The 18,736-nt window shown below is 37.8% G+C and overlaps 1 protein-coding gene across 1 annotated transcript in view; it reads left to right on the top strand.

The window, feature by feature from the left end:
* glis2b (GLIS family zinc finger 2b) overlaps positions 1-18,736 on the top strand; it is a 39,692-nt gene that overhangs the window by 1,001 nt on the left and 19,955 nt on the right. The gene's annotated exons all lie outside the window — the stretch shown is intronic.

The following is an 18,736-nucleotide window of genomic DNA, read 5'->3' as shown; positions in this document are numbered from 1 at the left end:
AAGCTACATCGACGTCGTGTAGTCTAATGATTGGTTGTCAAGGAATAAGTCCAAACATTTGGGACTGAGGACATGTCAGGTGTATCCTGACCTGAAATCTAGTTATCATCCTTAAAATATCAGAACTAATGGGATTTTATATGGCTTAGGCAGCCTATCGAATTAAACTGATTGTTTCTCTGTTGCTCTCCTCCAATTTCCACCAAGTGGGTGGCCTAAGATTTGTGTCCCAATCTATTTTATAGGCTACAGTCTATGGTCCCAATGCCTAATTGGGTAATCCTGGTAAAATAAAGGTTTAAATAAAACAAAATTGTGAACAGGGTCTGGAGCCCTAGCTGTTCTCATTCGTTGTGTCTGGGTCTATTGACCACAGAAAGTGGCAGCTAGTTGCCCAGCCAGGGCAGAGACCAGAGATATATTCACTAGGGATGGGCCATATCATAGGACTATCATTATTGATATACTGGTAAAATTCCTCCCCATTATAAAAATGTGTCATATTGCAATAAACATAGGAGATGCTTAGGCCTGCCTGGGCATCTCATCTAGAGCAAGAACAAGCATGACTGAAATTGTTCAAACTGATGATGAAGTAGGGTTCATTACAGATGATGATCAGGATCCAGCTTGCACGGTTCTAATATTCACAACACAAGCTATCTTGCCCTCATGCATTCTCACAAATATTGATGAGAGCCCCCATAAAGGGAGCAGGGTCATCTTTTTATGTGTTTTCATTCTTGAATGAGTGGTGTGTGTGATTTTTTTTAAATCTTCCATCCCCCACACAAACATACACACACACATTTTGTGAGAACAATTTTTTTAACAAGTGCTTTAACAGAAGTTTAAGTTGCGTCATGTGTTAAGGCATTGCTATTAACATAGTTTCCTTAATTCATTGTACTTATTCTCAGATCCTGATGGCACATTTTAGTTGATACTGACACAAGGCAAGATTTGCCGTTTTTCATGCTGTGGCTTCATGCCATAAACAAATACGACTTTTGACTAGGCCTATGTGTATTATGGGGTGTTTGCAATGGTGTTGTATCTGTGTTCTTGTCTAGTGATATCGAGACAGTGCTGTGTTGTTATACAACAGTTAGGCTAGGTCCGGTCAAACTATTTATTAATTTCTGATTGGAGGAGGGGCATTTGAATCTTGATGAGTGGCGATATCTCAGGACTCCACATTTTGCATTGAATTATCTGATGCGATGTGTTCCATTCATTTAAAGAGAGAGCAAATATTTCGTAATGTCCCATTTGCTGAGTGAGATAATTGAGTAAATGAATAAGGGAAATGTTTAGATATGCTTTTGTGCACATAGCCTCTTTCACTCAACTTGTCTATTGGTTGGAAATATTTTTGGGGGGCGGAGGATGAATAAACAAAAATCAAAGTCAACGATAGGAAACACAAATTGATGTCTTCAAACTTGTAAGTGGAACTGTTTTATAAAATCAATATGACAATCATCATCGTTGGTTGGTAATGCCACCATCATGCCATATTGCTTAATTCTTAGTGTGTCGTGCTCAGCTGTCTCCATCCAAGCTGTAAGCAGACATACCCTTTTATCATAGGCAATACACAACAACACCCCCATCAGAAATGTGCTATCATGGCACTATTAGATACTCTACTTGTCACTATCAGATACACTATAAAGAGGGGTAGATGTACACTGTAAGAAACTAGATGTACTGCAGAGCGGTACCAAATATGACCGCCGCCCAGTCCAGCACATTTTTTCCACAAAAATAAATCACGCTGAAAGGCCTATATGATTCTAACTGTCTCACTAAATTGCATTATCCACACTCAATTCTCACTGGTATCTGCTAGACAACAAGTACCAAAACATGATTAGTTCATAGATTTCACATGTAAAATTCATTTTATACAACCCCACCCCCATCTTGCCTGTTCATAATTCTGAGAAATTCTTGAATTGTGTGCATGTGTGCGTGCACACGTTTATGTTTATGTGTGTGTGTGTGTGTGTGTGTGTGTGTGTGTGTGTGCGTGCTTGTGTGTTTGTCTGCGTATGTGTGTTTGTGCATGTGCATGCATGCGTACATATGTCTACTGTGTGAGTATGTGTCATAGGTATGATTACTGTGAATGTATGTGTGTTAACATGACCCCTGGAGGCAAACGTACAGAAAAAATTGGTCATCCTAGGCCCTACGGTTCTCAAGATATTCACAGAAAACTGTGTATGCCCTACCCTCCTTTCGGGTCCAGTCCAGCGGGGGGGCTACAGATCAAAACGAAAAACGATGGTTTCATGCTATCCATGTGGGGTTACATGCCCACCAAGTTTCGTGTACCCCGGTCTTTCAGTGTCCCGGGAATCCTTGACGGAAATTTGGACATGCGAAAAAGAAAGGAAAAAAATAAAAAATCTGACTAAACCGCTGCGCGGCGGTCATAATAATGCTGTAAAATTACAGTAACATACTGGCAGCAACTTCGCCAGCAATATACTGTATTATTTCAGTATTGATACTGTAAAATATAATTACAGTAAATAGTTGTGAGCTTTATCCCAGTCAGCTGTACAATTGCAGTATGGCTTTGTGAAATTACAGCATATACTCCATCTTTTCTTGTAAAATGTCAGCATGATACTGTTATTGAACACATAATTAGTCGCAAACAGAACAGCCAGTCCTGGGAGGAACAAATCACATATGATTTGTCCTTCAGTGGAAACCATCTCTCATTGCTCTTTAGAAGAGTTGGGTCTTCAAGAACTTCTTTGTATGTACAAATAATACAGTCACAAAGACATGTATAAAACCAGCAACATTCATAGTCACATGTATTCTGTGTGATCCTAATTCATATAACATTAGTAGGTTCAGCATGTTCTTTTTTAAATCCAGTGTTTCCCAAACTGTTAAACAGTCAAACCCATAAATCCGTTATTGATTCATTAGCAATTTGCCCGACATTGTAGGGTATTTGAAATCACATTACATTAAGTTACTTCCAAGCCAAACTGTATTTCTTCTGTATTACCTTTTTTGTATACATCCATGAGAATATTGTGTCAAAATACCGATTTTCTTTGACTTCTGGGAAACAGCAACACAACTTTAAGGCTATTATGCTTAATATAATCGATATTTTCACATAGTAACGTTAGATTATGTGCCTTCAGAGAAACACGTTGGGGAAACACTGGAATAGGCTATAAAAAATTCTACAATAGCCTATAACTTAACATTAGCCAACATTAACATTACCCTAAACTTTACCCTAAGTTAACAGCCTACATTTAGTCAAATAAGAACTTGTAAATGGAACATCAAGATGAAGCAACAACTTTATTTTCCAAATAAACTATAGCTAACTCAATTACAATCAATATTCCATTGATGAGATAAGGAAAAGATGAGAATCAACTTACCATGCACTTCTCAGAAGAAATCCCAGGGTCTGAGATAACGTAACGCCTACTTAAAAAAATTCGGTCTGCTCAATTTAAAAACACCCTGTAAAACCAGACATTTTACCTGTTCTTTTCCAATTATGCTTTGCAAATTACAGTTTATGTCTGTATAATCAGACACATAGTTTGCATGTCCCAAAATGCACTTCTCTTTACAGTCATTTGTTGTATTTTAGTAAATACAGGTGGTTCCTACAAAAATTGCTGTATATTTCTATTGTTAACAGTGTATGTACAGTACAAATGCAAATGCAGTGTAAACAGCAACATTGTCAGTCCGCAGAAATCAAATGTTGTGCCTCCTCTTTTTACGTTCTGTTTACCAAGCCTGAAACTCACAGCATACAGTAGTCAGCACTTTTCTCTGACTCTCTAACGTTACTTGCAGTGCCCACAACTGAACAATATTATTCAATCACAAGTTAAGTTGGAAGGAATCAACTGCAGACTCAGAGGACAGGAATACAAATTTAAGCGATCAGAAAATAATGTAACACATGCTAATAAGATGTTATCAAACAGGGGTGCATTTCTAGAAAAGTTAGCAACGACGTTGCTTAACCACCATGGTACGATGCAACTACGTTGTAACACCTGTTTCTAGAAAGCATCGTAGCCTACCTATGTCGCAATTTGCCGGTGTTTGAACACGTAGTTCCAACAATGTTATTGATGATGCAGTGATAGATATCATTGGTGGAAATGGTGGCAACGTGTAATACCCCACCCCCTTGAAATTCTTGACATTTTTCTAATTTAAACCACAAGTGTTTAATGCTGGCACTGTCATTGTCATCAGCAAAAACCTAAACCTACTGTGAGCAAATAACACAGTTTACTTAAGCCAACCAATATTTGTAATTATTTGTGCCTATTAAATATCTAAGTTTCCAAAAAAATGTATACCCTACAATTTCAAAATAGTTATCTAGTATCTATCTGGTGGCCCAACGGTAATGTGGAGAGACTGCGTAAGCAGAGTTAATTTCCTACTTCTCCATATCCCTTTCTACGAGACACAATAGGTTTTGACCCTAAATATTTATGTATAGTCAAGTCAAGTTTATTTATATAGCGCAGTGGTCCCCAAACTTTTTCTTCCGAGGGCCAGCTCACTATGCCTGGCTCCAAGAGAGGGCCAGAGACTCGGAGTAGTTCTATATCAGTAACCATAAATAGCTTAGTGCTGTGAACAACAGCAGTCTACCTTAGTTGAATATTCTATTACATTTAATCATAGGCTATTGCAATTTAATACCATTGTTAGCTGTGTTTATATTGTCATCATGCCATATCAGTGTAAAATTAAATAATACTAATAAAAATACGTTTGCATTCCCAAAAGTATTAGCAGGGAGTCCCAAAAGTATATTTTATTAAAAAATGTGTGAACTCTGAATTCTGTGTCTTTGCATACACAGCTCAAGTTGCGAATATCCTACAAATAATTTAAAGTTCTAAGGGGCCGTTTATACGAGAACGATTGCGAAGGAAGACGACAAAATATTTTATCATAAGTGCCTTTCGTTTACACGGCGACCCCGCCATCGGGGCTTGAAGACGCAAAAATCTGAAGACTCCTTCCAGAGTGTAGAGTTTTGAAGACGACCCGGGTTGCGTCTCCGTCTAAACGGCTAAACCAAAGATCCTTGATTACCTCTCTGGCTAAACTGTCAAATTAGAATGTCTGCGCATGACGTACCGGGGTTCTATCACACCACCACCAAGCGGTCTGGAATGCATATCCAATCGAATATCACATACTCTTGCGTCTTCATATAAACAAAGATTTCCCCCTGAGAATGCTCGTCTAAACACAAATAAAAAAATGAAGACGAGACGCCACTTCTGCGTCTTCTCTTTTCATCATCACCGTATAAACGTAGCCTTAAACTATGAGAATTTTATGAAGTGCTGAAGTGGTCTGAAATGACCACCATTTTAACTTTCAGTCACCTGATAAGAACTTTGTGAACTCTTTTTATGAACATTTGAACGAGTGAATAAAAAATAGAAATAATTATCCCAGAAAGTCCCAGAAATATGACTTGAATAGAAGTTAGTTAGTTATTAACAATTAATTGATAAACTTTTAAAATACTTTGAGCACTGATGCAGTCCGCATAGGCCTCTTACATTGTTTGATGGCAAACGCAAAACAGCGCCAAAACAACTACCGGTGGACAAAATGAGTATTACATGTGTACTGTTAAGACTCGCCATAGAGAATGAATGGGGGAAATTGCGGAGGTTTTAGTTTGACGATGTTGTACTCCCGTGCGGGCCGGATGCTATATACTACGGACATGTTTTGGGGGGCCACCCAAAATGAGGTGGCGGGCCGTAGTTTGGGGACCACTAATATAGCGCATTTCATACACAGAGGTCATTCAATGTGCTTTACATAAACAAAACCAAACAATAATAACAAATAAAAGCATAGAAGGGCAATATAGTCAAAGAATAGTTAAAAGGTAAAGATCATAATAAAAAGAAAATATGAAAAACAAGGTAAAATCATTTAAAAAATAAAGAATAATTAGTAAGCAAAAACAAAGGCAAAAGTAGTAAAAAAGTAATAAAAGACAAGGTAGAATAATTATCAAGGCAGATTCAGAATTTGTAACTCGGCACAGTTAGCAGAAAGCATCTGAGAACAGTTTGGTCTTAAGTCTAGATTTAAAACTGGCTACAGTTGGGGCCTTTTTGATGTCATCTGAAAGTTGGTTCCACAGCTGAGCCGCATAGCAGCTAAAAGCTGCTTCACCATGATTAGTTCTAACTGTAGGTTTTACTAGCAGGTTTTTCACCTGGGACCTGAGAGGACGAGAAGGTGTGTACTGCTGAAGCATGTCTGACAAGTATTTAGGTCCTGCTCCATTTACTGATTTATAAACAAGCAATAGTGCTTTAAAGTCAATTCTGTGACTTACTGGAAGCCAGTGCAAGGACTTGGAGTAATGTGGTCAGTTCTTTTAGTTTTTGTTAGAATCCTAGCTGCTGCATTTTGTATCACCTGAAGCTGTTTAATAGTATTTTTAGGAAGGCCTGTGAACAGTCCATTGCAGTAATCAACCCTGCTGGAGATAAATGCATGAATGAGTTTTTCTAAGTCATGTTTTGACATCAGCCCTCTGAGTTTGGCAATATTTTTAAGGTGGTAAAAAGCTGATTTAGTTATCGCTTTCATGTGGCTGTTGAAATTTAGATCACTGTCAATTAATACACCAAGATTTTTAACAGTATCCTTTGCCTTCAACCCTTTTGTGTCAAGGAGAGTGGCAACCCTAAGTCTTTCCTCCTTTTTACCAAATATAATTACTTCAGTTTTTTCTTTGTTCAGCTGAAGAAAATTGAGACATCCAGGTCTTGATTTGTTCTATACACTGACACATAGATTCAAGAGGACCATAGTCGTTTGGTGATAGAGCTAAATTTGTGTGAGAGTAAATTTGTGTGTCATCTGCATAGCTATGATATGAAATCAAATTATTTTGAATGATTTGTCCAAGTGGGAGCATATAGAGGTTGAATAATAGTGGCCCCAAGATCGACCCCTGGGGAACACCACAGGTCAAGGACGTTGGTGTTGAGGTACAGTTTCCGATGGCAACAAAGAAGATCCTTTCTTGTAGATATGATTTTAGCCAGTTGATAACTATGCCTGTAAATCCAACCCAGTGTTCTAGTCTGTGTAGTAAAATATTGTGATCAACAGTGTCAAATGCTGCACTAAGGTCCAGTAGCACTAGGACTGATGTTTTACCTGAATCTGTGTTGAGGCGTATGTCATTAGAAACTTTAATGAGAGCTGTTTCAGTGCTGTAATTTGCCCGAAAACCAGACTGAAAGTAATCAAAATACCCATTTGATGTTAGGAAGGTGGTTAATTGATTAAAGACTACTTTTTCAATAATTTTGCCAATAAAAGGTAGATTGGATATGGGCCTGTAATTGTTTAGCATGGAGGCATCCAGGTTATTCTTCTTGAGAAGTGGCTTTACAACAGCTGTATTCAGTGACTTAGGAAAAGTGCCAGACAGCAGTGATACATTTACAATTTGAAGGACATCCGCCGCTATGAGGTGAAAAACAGTTTTGAAGAAATTGGTAGGCAGAGTGTCTAAGACACATGTGGAAGAGCTGAGATTCTGTACCGTTTTTTCAAGTGTTTCGTAGTCTATCAAGCTGAACTCTGACATCAAGTTTAGTTTCCCTCTGTTTGTTGCTGTAAGTTCAGGTTGTTGAATTTGTAATTGAGCAGATATGTTGAGTCTGATTTTGTCAATTTTACCTTTAAAAAAAGATGAAAACTCATTGCATTTATTAGTTGAGAGAAGTTCAGGCACTAATTGTGAGGGGGGATTTGTTAACTTATCAACAGTTGAAAATAGAATACGAGTGTTATTTGAACTTCTATTGATAATGTTAGAAAAGAAAGACTGTCTTGCTTTGCATATTTCAGAGTTATATGTGCGGAGCATCTCTTTATGGATTTCATAGTGGATCTGAAGTTTGTATTTCTTTCAGTCTTCCTACACTCTCTTTTTAGAAGTTTAACTGCTGGATTTTGCCTCCATGGTGCTTTCTGTTTGTCCTTAACTTTCTTGAATTGTAATGGAGCAATGTCATCCATAATGTTTGACATTTTTGCATTAAAGTGATCAAATAAGTCTTCTACAGAGTCTGACAGTTGACTTGACTTTAGTGAAAGTGCTTGCTCAAAGAGAGCACTTGTCTGATCATTTATGATTCTCCTTTTTACAATCATAGCTGTGTTTTGAGTGTGTGGGGACACGTAGTTACTCTACATCAAGAGACTATTAGGAACATGACATCAATCAAAAACAAGTGTTTCAAATAAAGTAGCACTGATTTATTTGGTATTGCCACCTGTCAGAAGTAAGAGGAATCTCACTTTACATGGTAATCGAACCTACAACGTTCAGACAACAAGTCACCTGCTTTAGCCACTGTACCACTGAGCAATGTGCTAATCTCCAGAGTCTGTGAAGATGATAACACTAGCTTATCAAAACACAAGTCAACACTTGAATTAACATTAATAGCAAAAATAAGCCCAGTAAGGAAATCAGTAGCTAGGCCTATTTCTCTTTGATATCGTAACTGCCCCTATTTCCACCGGTCCCGTATTTCCACCGTCTTGCGTGTATGTGTCACTTAATATCCATTTCTATACAAACCAAGACAGCGGACTCCTATAGAAACGCAACCAACCACAGCATAGGTGTATCTAAATTAGCTATGTACCAAAAATGACATTTTACCGTGACTCGAGGAGCTGTAAACAGTGTTGTAAGGCTGCGTGTACACAACCGCTTGGAGCTCCAGTGGAATTTTAATTTCACGACGAGAATTTTCGGTCTAACCGTCCATGTGCCGTTGAAACGGTGTAAATAGGCGACCCATCAGGCCAGCACTATAACTCCGAGCGTGGTAAACAAAATCGGATATTTCAGGCAGTAAATGCTCCCGTTAAGAACCAAACCAGATTTTGTTCAAATCTACACAACTATGGCTACTGAAAAATGTAAGGTTCATTTAGTGAATGTTATTTTGAAGTGTTAAAAAACATCGTTGTTTTAGAATTTCTGAACAAAAGTGGTGATAATTGGGGGTGTTACGATATATTTTAATTAACATTAAGCCAACAACAGCACAGCACAATCCTTGAGTCACGAGAAAACAAAACCACTTCATGATTTTTGGTTAGGCTCCTGTCCTATCCTTTGACACTGACGACATCACTAACCGGAACTACAAAGGAACGACACAAGTGTGACTGCTTAGGGGCAGTAGTTCCAACCACCAAACATTTTGTGATTGAAAATTTAAACTATCCTTTCTAGAAACACCAAATCCAAGAACCACGGTTCTAACTACAAAGGTTGCAACGGAAGTTAGCCAACTACGCTTTCTAGAAACGCACCCCAGAGAGATAATGCAGGGAAGCAATTACTCCATTTAAAAGATTTCGAGTTTTGTGCAGCTATAACATACCAATTACAAAAGTCAATCAGGCATAGGGAAGTGGATGATGTGAAAAAAGTGAAAGAAAGACATTAAAAGGCAAGGCAAACAAAAATAAAGGTTGCTTTCGGTACAAATAAGCAAAACTGTTGCTTTGATACTGATTCCATAATTTCTGAAACAATAATTACCACAGCTTGGATTAGCCTGCACCTGCTTTTAAAGTAACACCATGTATGAATTCCCAATTTCATAAAACAAAATTAAGATGACATCAATCACTCACCTAGCAGGATAAAGATAAAAAGTGACAGTGTCAGCAACAATAAATAAATAAATATGGAGTAAAAAAGGTATTTGTCTGAAATTAACGAAAATGATCATACTATAAGGGGCCGCTTGAGAAATAATTCATACTTGGTCATACACACACACTATGATAGTCTCACATACACACTATCATAATCTTACATATTCATCACTATACTCACATACAAATACTACTATACTTCATTTAGATATGTGTATGAGAGAGTATAATAGTGTGTGTAAAATAGCATAGTTGTATAAGAGAGTATAGTAGTGTGTGTGTGAGCATAGTTGGGTATGTGAGAGAGTATACTAGTGTGTGTAAGAAAGATTGATTGAAATGGAAGGAGTTTAATTTCTTAGTTCCTGATTGGTTGATGAAGAAGAAGCAGGCTACACAAGATAGTGTATATGTAAATCTTAGGTAATGCACTCCACCACCCTGGCCTCTCTGCACGCTCACTCCACACAACTCCTTTACAGAAGAAAATCATGTCATACTTCGTTTAAAGTTTGCTACACAATATTTCGACAAAACTATGAAATACTGAGAGAATGTAGTCTGGTCAGGTGAGAGCAAAATGTAACTTTTTGGATGTCATACTACACACCATGTTTGGAGGAGAAATGGTACTGTACATCACCATAAAAATACCATAACAACAGTGAGGTTTGGAGGTGGAAGAATCATGGTGTGGGGCTGTTTTTCATCTCATGGTACTGGCAGACTTCGTACAATTAAAGGTGTGATGAATGGAGTCATTTTTGTCCAGGAGAATCTTGCCATCCACCAGGATGATGAGGAGGAGACACAGCTAGACTTTCCAGCAGGACAACTATCCAAAGCATATAGCAAAGGAAACTCTCAATTGGTTTCAGAGAAAGGAAATGAAGGCCCTGACTTAAATCCAATTGAACAGTTCTGGAAGGAACTAAAAATCAGGATTCACACAAGGGACCCCTGGATTCTTCAAGATTTAAAGACTATCTGTTAAGAAGAATGGGCCAAAATCACACCTGAATACTGAGACTGATGCGATGTCTTGAAGCTGTCATTACAGGCAGAATGCGGTTGCATTCATGGGCAATCTATTTCATACATACCATACTATGGTTTAAGGGGCACTCAGTGTGTCCTGAAGTTATATTCAGGGTCATAACCTTAAGAAATACCATTGTACTACTACGGTACCACCTCACACCACCAAGCAAGGTTTCAAGCATAGGTGCGTTTTTACACATTCCATAATTTGGTCTCTCAAAGGCCCTCACACTAACAAACACGTCAATATAGATTATGAAGGTAATGAAGATGTGACAGGTGAGACCCACTGGTCCTGCACAATTTACCTCATAAGCCTCTTGATGAGGTGTTTGCTGCAGACTTGGAGATTAGAGTTATGCAAGTTGAATTTTGAAGGGCAGCTTAGAATTAGAGGTAAGAAAAAAATTATGAATATAATTATCTTAAATTTGTCAAATTCAAAGACTTTGGGGGGATTAACTAAAGTCTGGGTTGGTACCTACACAACTTGTGACAGTTACAAAGACTGGGTTGGTACCTACACAATGTTGACAGTTACAAAGACTGTCCATCCTGCTTAAGAACAAATGGAGAAAGTTTGCTATTATGTTTTCCTGGTGGTTTAAGCAGGTGTTAGTAGTCCACATTCTTGCGCTGACCTTGTGGTTGTTTCCCCTTAAGGCTCCATGGGAGGCCTACAGTGTGTGTGTGTGTGTGTGTGTGCATGCATGTGTGCAGGAGATCTCTGAGGCCATTTAGAGCACCATGCAGTAACAGAACCACAAAAGCGGACTAGTCTACCTTTTTAATCTAATGAATATTTGAGGAAGCATTGGTTTTGTCTGAATTAATCAATAAGCAATACGCATGAGCATTGATACATACACCCAAATAGTTCAGACTTCCAATGGAGAAAAATGTTAAAACACAGTTACCATGCAACCACTGACCAATCTGACTGGCACCCAAATAACTGAAGTGAGAGTTCATTCATCTTTCAATTTGAGTTTTAAAACTAAAGTTTTAAAGTTTTCAAAAATACATTTGACAAAGTAGAACAGTTAAAATAAAGCAATGAAAAGTAGTGAGTTTACTGTTGGACATTTATGCTAACAACCCTGTATTGCACTCAGGAGTGTATGGATTGCATCAGTGGTAGAGGGAGCGCCTCTTGGAATCAACATAGCAAACAAGGAGGGAGGGGAAAAAGGGGAGAAGGATCAGGGAAAACAAGGAGAGAACAGGAGTGGAATTAGGGTATCTGCTTTGGGGTCATGGCTGGACTTTTAAAGGAGCCATGTGTAATGTCCGACAAAAAATCAATTCATACTCCACATTCCATAAAAGATGGGGGCAGTATACCTCCAGAAAGCGAGTTGGTCTACCCTAGAGTAATAACCAAGACACGTGTATTGCATTTTGGCTGGCGGTTATGTTGCCCGCATACCGCCTCCCATGGCCGAAACTGGTATTATGACACCTGTCGGGCTGTGGCTAGTAATTTAGCATGCTAATTCAGGTTGATATCTCTGCAGCACTATACCTTGTCATTTTTTTAATGACATCATCGCCCTTATTTCTTCTTATTCTTTTCATGCGTGTAGCTCATTTTTTAGATATTTTTACCTCAATTCTTACACATGGCACCTTTAAGAGCTGGGAGTGGAACACAGGGGAAGATGGGGAAGGAAGGCACAGACAAACATAAGAGGGTCATTTTCGAAATATGGTGACAAACTTGTCCCTACACTTTTCAGGCATGAAAAAGATTTTAAAAATCCAGCCTATTAAGCCATGAATATTATGCAAATCAGAACACTTTTTAATGAGAGAGAGAGAGAGAGAGAGAGATTTATTCATCACATACATAGTTATATTAGTATATAACAAGCAGTGAAATGTAAGTCTGGTTAGCTTCATGACTGTGTAAAGTAGAAATAATCTAAGTAAATAGATAAGATTAAAAGCAGAAGTTAATATAATATAAATAATATAATATTAAGTTAATATAATATAATTCAAAATAATAGAATAAGTCTGTTCTCAGTACTGTTGGCATACCACACAGTGATACACTGCGTCAGTATACTCTCTATGACCCCAGTGTAAGATGTTTTTAAAATCACTGGGGGGAACCTGAATTTCCAGAGTTGTCTTAGATTAGTGGTCCCCAAACTACGGCCCGCCACCTCATTTTGGGTGGCCCCCCAAAACATGTCCGTAGTATATAGCATCCGGCCCGCACGGGAGTACAACATCGTCAAACTAAAACCTCCGCAATTTCCCCCATTCATTCTCTATGGCGAGTCTTAACAGTACACATGTAATACATTTTGTCCACTGGTGGTTGTTTTGGCACCGTTTTGCGTTTGCCATCAAACAATGTAAGAGGCCTATGCGGACTGCATCAGTGCTCAAAGTATTTTAAAAGTTTATCAATTAATTGTTAATAACTAACTAACTTCTATTCAAGTCATATTTCTTGGACTTTCTGGGATAATTATTTCTATTTTTTATTCACTCGTTCAAATGTTCATAAAAAGAGTTCACAAAGTTCTTATCAGGTGACTGAAAGTTAGAATGGTGGTCATTTCAGACCACTTCAGCACTTCATAAAATTCTCATAGTTTAAGAACTTTAAATTATTTGTAGGATATTCACAACTTGAGCTGTGTATGCAAAGACACAGAATTCAGAGTTCACACATTTTTTAATAAAATATACTTTTGGGACTCCCTGCTAATACTTTTGGGAATGCAAATGTATTTTTATTAGTATTATTTAATTTTACACTGATATGGCATGATGACAATATAAACACAGCTAACAATGGTATTAAATTGCAATAGCCTATGATTAAATGTAATAGAATATTCAACTAAGGTAGACTGCTGTTGTTCACAGCACTAAGCTATTTATGGTTACTGATATAGAACTACTCAGAGTCTCTGGCCCTCTCTTGGAGCCAGGCATAGTGAACTGGCCCTCGGAAGAAAAAGTTTGGGGACCACTGTCTTAGATGGTACATTCATTGTCTGGCCTTTTTAACCTGAGCTTGGATGTGAGTACCCCAGGTCAGGTCCTCAGAGATGTGTACTCCCAGATATTTAAAACCACTACCTGTGTTCCATCAATCAAGAGAGGGGTGTACGTCTGATGATGCTATAGTTTATCGTTTTGCACATTTTTTCCTTAATTAACTTGAAATTCCTTTGTACTTAAAAAACATTACATTTTTCAAAAACTAATTTAACCATTTATGAACAAGTTCAAGGCTTAATAAACGTGTACAAATCTAAACCAAAATGACTAGGTATTAATAAAAAAATAATTTAAAAAGAATATCTGTCCTTCAATTTGGTGTCATTGGTGTCACAGACTATTATTTTAAAAGTATGAAAATATGTGAGGATGTATTTCCATAGTCAAACAAAGAGCATTCAAGCTCACACATAGTGAGAGTCCCTTATTAAAAGTAAGACGTTTTCTTTAAAATGTCAATTTTCAATGTGGTTCTTTTAGGTGTGTCATCGGTGTTGCTTTGGTTTGAGACAGTATGAAGGATTTTCATTGCAAGAAAGAAAACGTGTTTACGGGTATAATGTATAGATTTTAGTATGGTCCAACATCCTAGCTTTGAGATGATCTTGACACCATTTTGGAAAATTGACCATTCATGGGAATTTGTCACTGGTGTTAACGTTTCGAGTATTGCCCTTGCTTGTAAAACCAATTACTCCAAGTATCAATATCTCATCTTTTATCACAAATGGACATATATTTGGATAATGTTTTTCCATATGCATTTCTTGTCATAATGATTTAAACATAATTATTGTATTTCTCATCCTATTTACATATAGGTTAATGGCAAAGTTGTGTGCAGCCGAGAGACAGAGGTGATACAGTTAGAGATGAGATTCAGATCCAGCTCGTAGAGCAATTTATCTACAAACATGCACAGGACATAGACACAGGCAAAAGGAAGAAAATAAATGTTTTAACAGGGAGAGCAAAGAGAGTGCCACGGAAGAAGTGGAGAGTGAACCAGGCAAAGCAGAGGCAGTGTTGAGCCCACTTGTGAGTCCGAATGAAATTGTCTGGACATCTAGGTTAGCCATCTAGCTTTATTTAAGATTTTTGGAGAGAATGTCAGTCTTATGAAGAGTTGCTAAGGAATTCCATGTGTCCTTCACCAAGCATACTTATTTATTCAGTTTATTCAACGCTTTTATTCAAAATGACTTACAAAATGAGGAATAACATTTAAGCGCCATTGAGACCTTAGGGAACAGTGTTGGAGAAGCTACTTTAAAAGCATAATTTAACAAACTACCAATTACTTGAAACGCTAAGCAACCCTAGAGAGAAATGTTTACTGTAGGTGAACTAAAGTTAAAGCTACAACTAAAACTAAGCTAAACAATTATTACAAAAATGCCTACTGGTTTACAGATCATACGTAAACCAAAAATTAAGATTCATACTGTAGATTTGATGACGTTGCAGTAGAGAGTGTATTTACTTCAGGACGAAGCAAGACCTCTCCGCTTCGCATCCAGTGCCCTGTCGGGACTTATTTTCCAATAATGACTGGCAGACAAAACATTATCCCTTACTTATTACTAAGGCTGTCAAAATGAATTTGTTAATTGCTGCGTTTCATAAAAAAAAACATAATGCGTTAAAAATGACGTTTTTTGAACACTTTTTTATCTAATGACATAGAAAACATAATGAATTGCATCCACATATCCTTATGCACTATGCACAACTTTTATTCACTACACTAAAACCGTGAGACTGAAGGCTACCCAGATAGTAAGAGGCTGGCGGACCACTGTCGGTCCATTGGGGGCATAGCTGGCGGTCTGCTGGCATTTTGCTCATCGGTTCTCTGGCGGTCCGCTGGCGGGTTGCAGACAAATGGCCCAATATATTGCCACTATTGGTCTAAAATCTTTTTCATTTGTTCAGTTATACACCATACATCATTTTAATAACATTTCATGTATTTTCTTAATATTCATGACAAGTTATATTTAAAGAGATGCTGGTCCAGTGGCAGACCTCTGTGACTGTGACTCAAAAAGGCAGAAAGTGTGGGAGCAGAAGGTCAAGAGACAAAACTGGAGGACTAATAATTAAGCTACTCAATATTGTCTGAGGTAAATTTAAATTTCTCTCTTCGACTTATGATAACACATTCCATATAAAAATGATAGTAATACCATCTGTCAAAAAAGTAACACTGCTCGCTAGCATTCCATTTAAACACTGCTCCGAGATTGATTAGGCGACGTGGTCACTCACTACAACGGGCATTTTACAGACCCATTTAAGATATTGAAGGTAAATATACACTGGAGCTCCCCGTTATACCATTATTGTACTGTATTCTTTTCAGTAAAATGATATAATGCCTCCTGAATCTGATCAGGGAAGGCACAAAGCTGTGATTGACAGGAATGGAGAGAAAACCAGAGGGAAACACATCCACTGACTCAGGGGATATCAGGGTCTTTATATGTTACAGTCACAGTGAGCAATTTGGACATCAAACCCTGGAATGCTCTGACGGCTAACTTTCAGCTCTATGCTGAAGAGAAGGGTTTAGGCTGCTGGTTAGTAAAGTAACTGGATGAACAATTCCTGCTTTTCTCATTCCTCAGTCATTTCCAGAACCTTGGTTGACATCTTTTGTTGATACTGTATGTCTGTGTGTGAGAGTCTGAGAGAGGGAGAGAGAGAGAGAAAAGCTGCTCATTATTCTTACCGTCCCATAGAGGATGTCCCCTCTGTGGCCTGATGAACTTAGCGACCTCCTCCTCCCAGACACCACCACGCCTCATGTGGACCTTAGCCAAGTTCCCTCAATGAGAGCTATTCAGCTCCACTGTATTTATGTGTGTGGAGGATGAGTATTTCCATAAATGTATTTACAGTTGAATGGATTACAATGTAAAGGAGAAAGTAGTGGTAGTAGTGAGTGTGCACATTGTACATTTATTTAAGTTTCCTGATCCAAGCTGTGGTTTAACAAATGATAATCACGTTTAATTCTTGATTAAAGAGGGAAGAGCATTATTTTAGTGATGCAGTCAGAATGCAGTTCTGTAGCTGAGGTATTCTTGAAAAGTACATTACAGGCAACATTTACTTATTTATTTATTGTAGTATGTTTATCTTTGCCTTTCTGCATAGATGTATTTGCTTGTTTATCAGAGTTTTGTATGCTTTTGTTTGCTCAATATTTATGGTTTGATGTTTGTATGACAGTAGTGGTACAAGGAGAGGGGGTGGGTTTGCAGACCTGGGGTGGCTTAAGGTTGTCCATCTGGAGTGGATTGTAGAAATTCCACTAGATGAGAGTTTGAGCAAAGGTCAGAGGGAAGTGATTTATTGAGTATGTTCACTTCTGTGCATGTGTGGCACCTAACTTTGCTCAGTGAAAGCAATACAAAGTAGCTTAAAATAACATTAAAAGAAAAGCTTCAATTTTGATGCTACATATTAACAAGAAGAATGTCTTTGACATTGCCGATACACACCTTTAATATTGCACTAAGTTGTCATGACACTTTTCGTTGTTTCTAGATGAATTTGGTACCCCTTTAGCACTAAATGTGCACCTAGTACGTTGATAATGGATGAAACGGGGGATTTTTACATTGTTATACTTTAAAGACACTTGACAGCCAAGGTCAAATGGTGTCAAATACGATACCATGTTTCGATACCGATACCAAGTCAAGAATTTTGTTACTTCTTCAATACTTTTAAAAAAAAATATTTCATTTGGGGGCCCCCCCTCAACGTCATCAGTAATATTGAATATACTGTACTGTAGCGTGATCATTCACACCAGTGGCCATACTGTAGATTCTGCTTGACTCTCTCCACACACACAAAGGCACATGGAAAATTATGTCATATGTTTTTATTTCAGAAATTTTATATTTCATATTTTGAAATTCATAATATAATCTGCATAATTACTAGTAGCTAAGCATATTTAGTAATTTGAATACTTCATATTGATCTTTAAACTATTACACTTAGGCATATCTTTAATGTGGTGTGTAGGTCTAATTGAGTGCACATTGGTGATGTGTAATTGAGTGCCTGTCACTTTAAGAAATACGTGAGAGAACTTAGCCCAGATATCAAAATCAGATTGGCAGATAGCGGACCGCTGGTGGTATGCCGCCGGTGGCATGCCACTTTTCAATCTTTTTAAATTTAACTTGTCATGAATATTAAGAAAAGTTAATAAAATTATATATGGAGTATAACTGAACAAATGAAAAATATTTTAGACCAATAGTGGCAATATATTGGGCAATTTGTATGCAACCCGCCAGTGGACAGCCAGAGAACCGATGAGCAAAATGCCAGCAGACCGCCAGCTATGCCCCCAATGGACCGACAGTGGTCCGCCAGCCTCTTACTATCTGGGTAGCCTTCAGTCTCACAGTTTTAGTCTAGTGAATAAAAGTTGCGCATAGTGAATAAGGATATGTGGATGCAATTCATTATGTTTTCTATGTCATTAGATAAAATAAATGTTCAAAAAATGAAAATCTTTCTGGGATCATAGAAGAAATAAGTGTCTTGCAATGTTCATTAATGATTTTAGTGAGCAGTACTGACAGACGTGACCTGAGCTAGCGGGATAGTTAGCAAGGAGCTCTCTCCAGATATAAAGGTTTGCCATGGTTGCGTAGCCTATTTCTAAATCACATTAAACCCAAATAGTAAGCCTAAATGACAAATCCCACAGCCTAGGTAGGTTTGCAACACAAACTTGACAGATGCAAATGAGCAAATCAACTTGATATTAGCCTATTATTATGTTTACCATAGCATCACTTAAACCAAAGTCCTTTTAGGCAAGTCCCTCCACTCGGCGGTCATATTGCAACGATTTTTGGGTACTCGG

Source organism: Alosa sapidissima, chromosome 3 (assembly GCF_018492685.1).
Source record: "Alosa sapidissima isolate fAloSap1 chromosome 3, fAloSap1.pri, whole genome shotgun sequence".
Taxonomy (NCBI): Eukaryota; Metazoa; Chordata; class Actinopteri; order Clupeiformes; family Clupeidae; genus Alosa; species Alosa sapidissima.
This window is presented reverse-complemented; position numbering and strand designations above follow the sequence as displayed.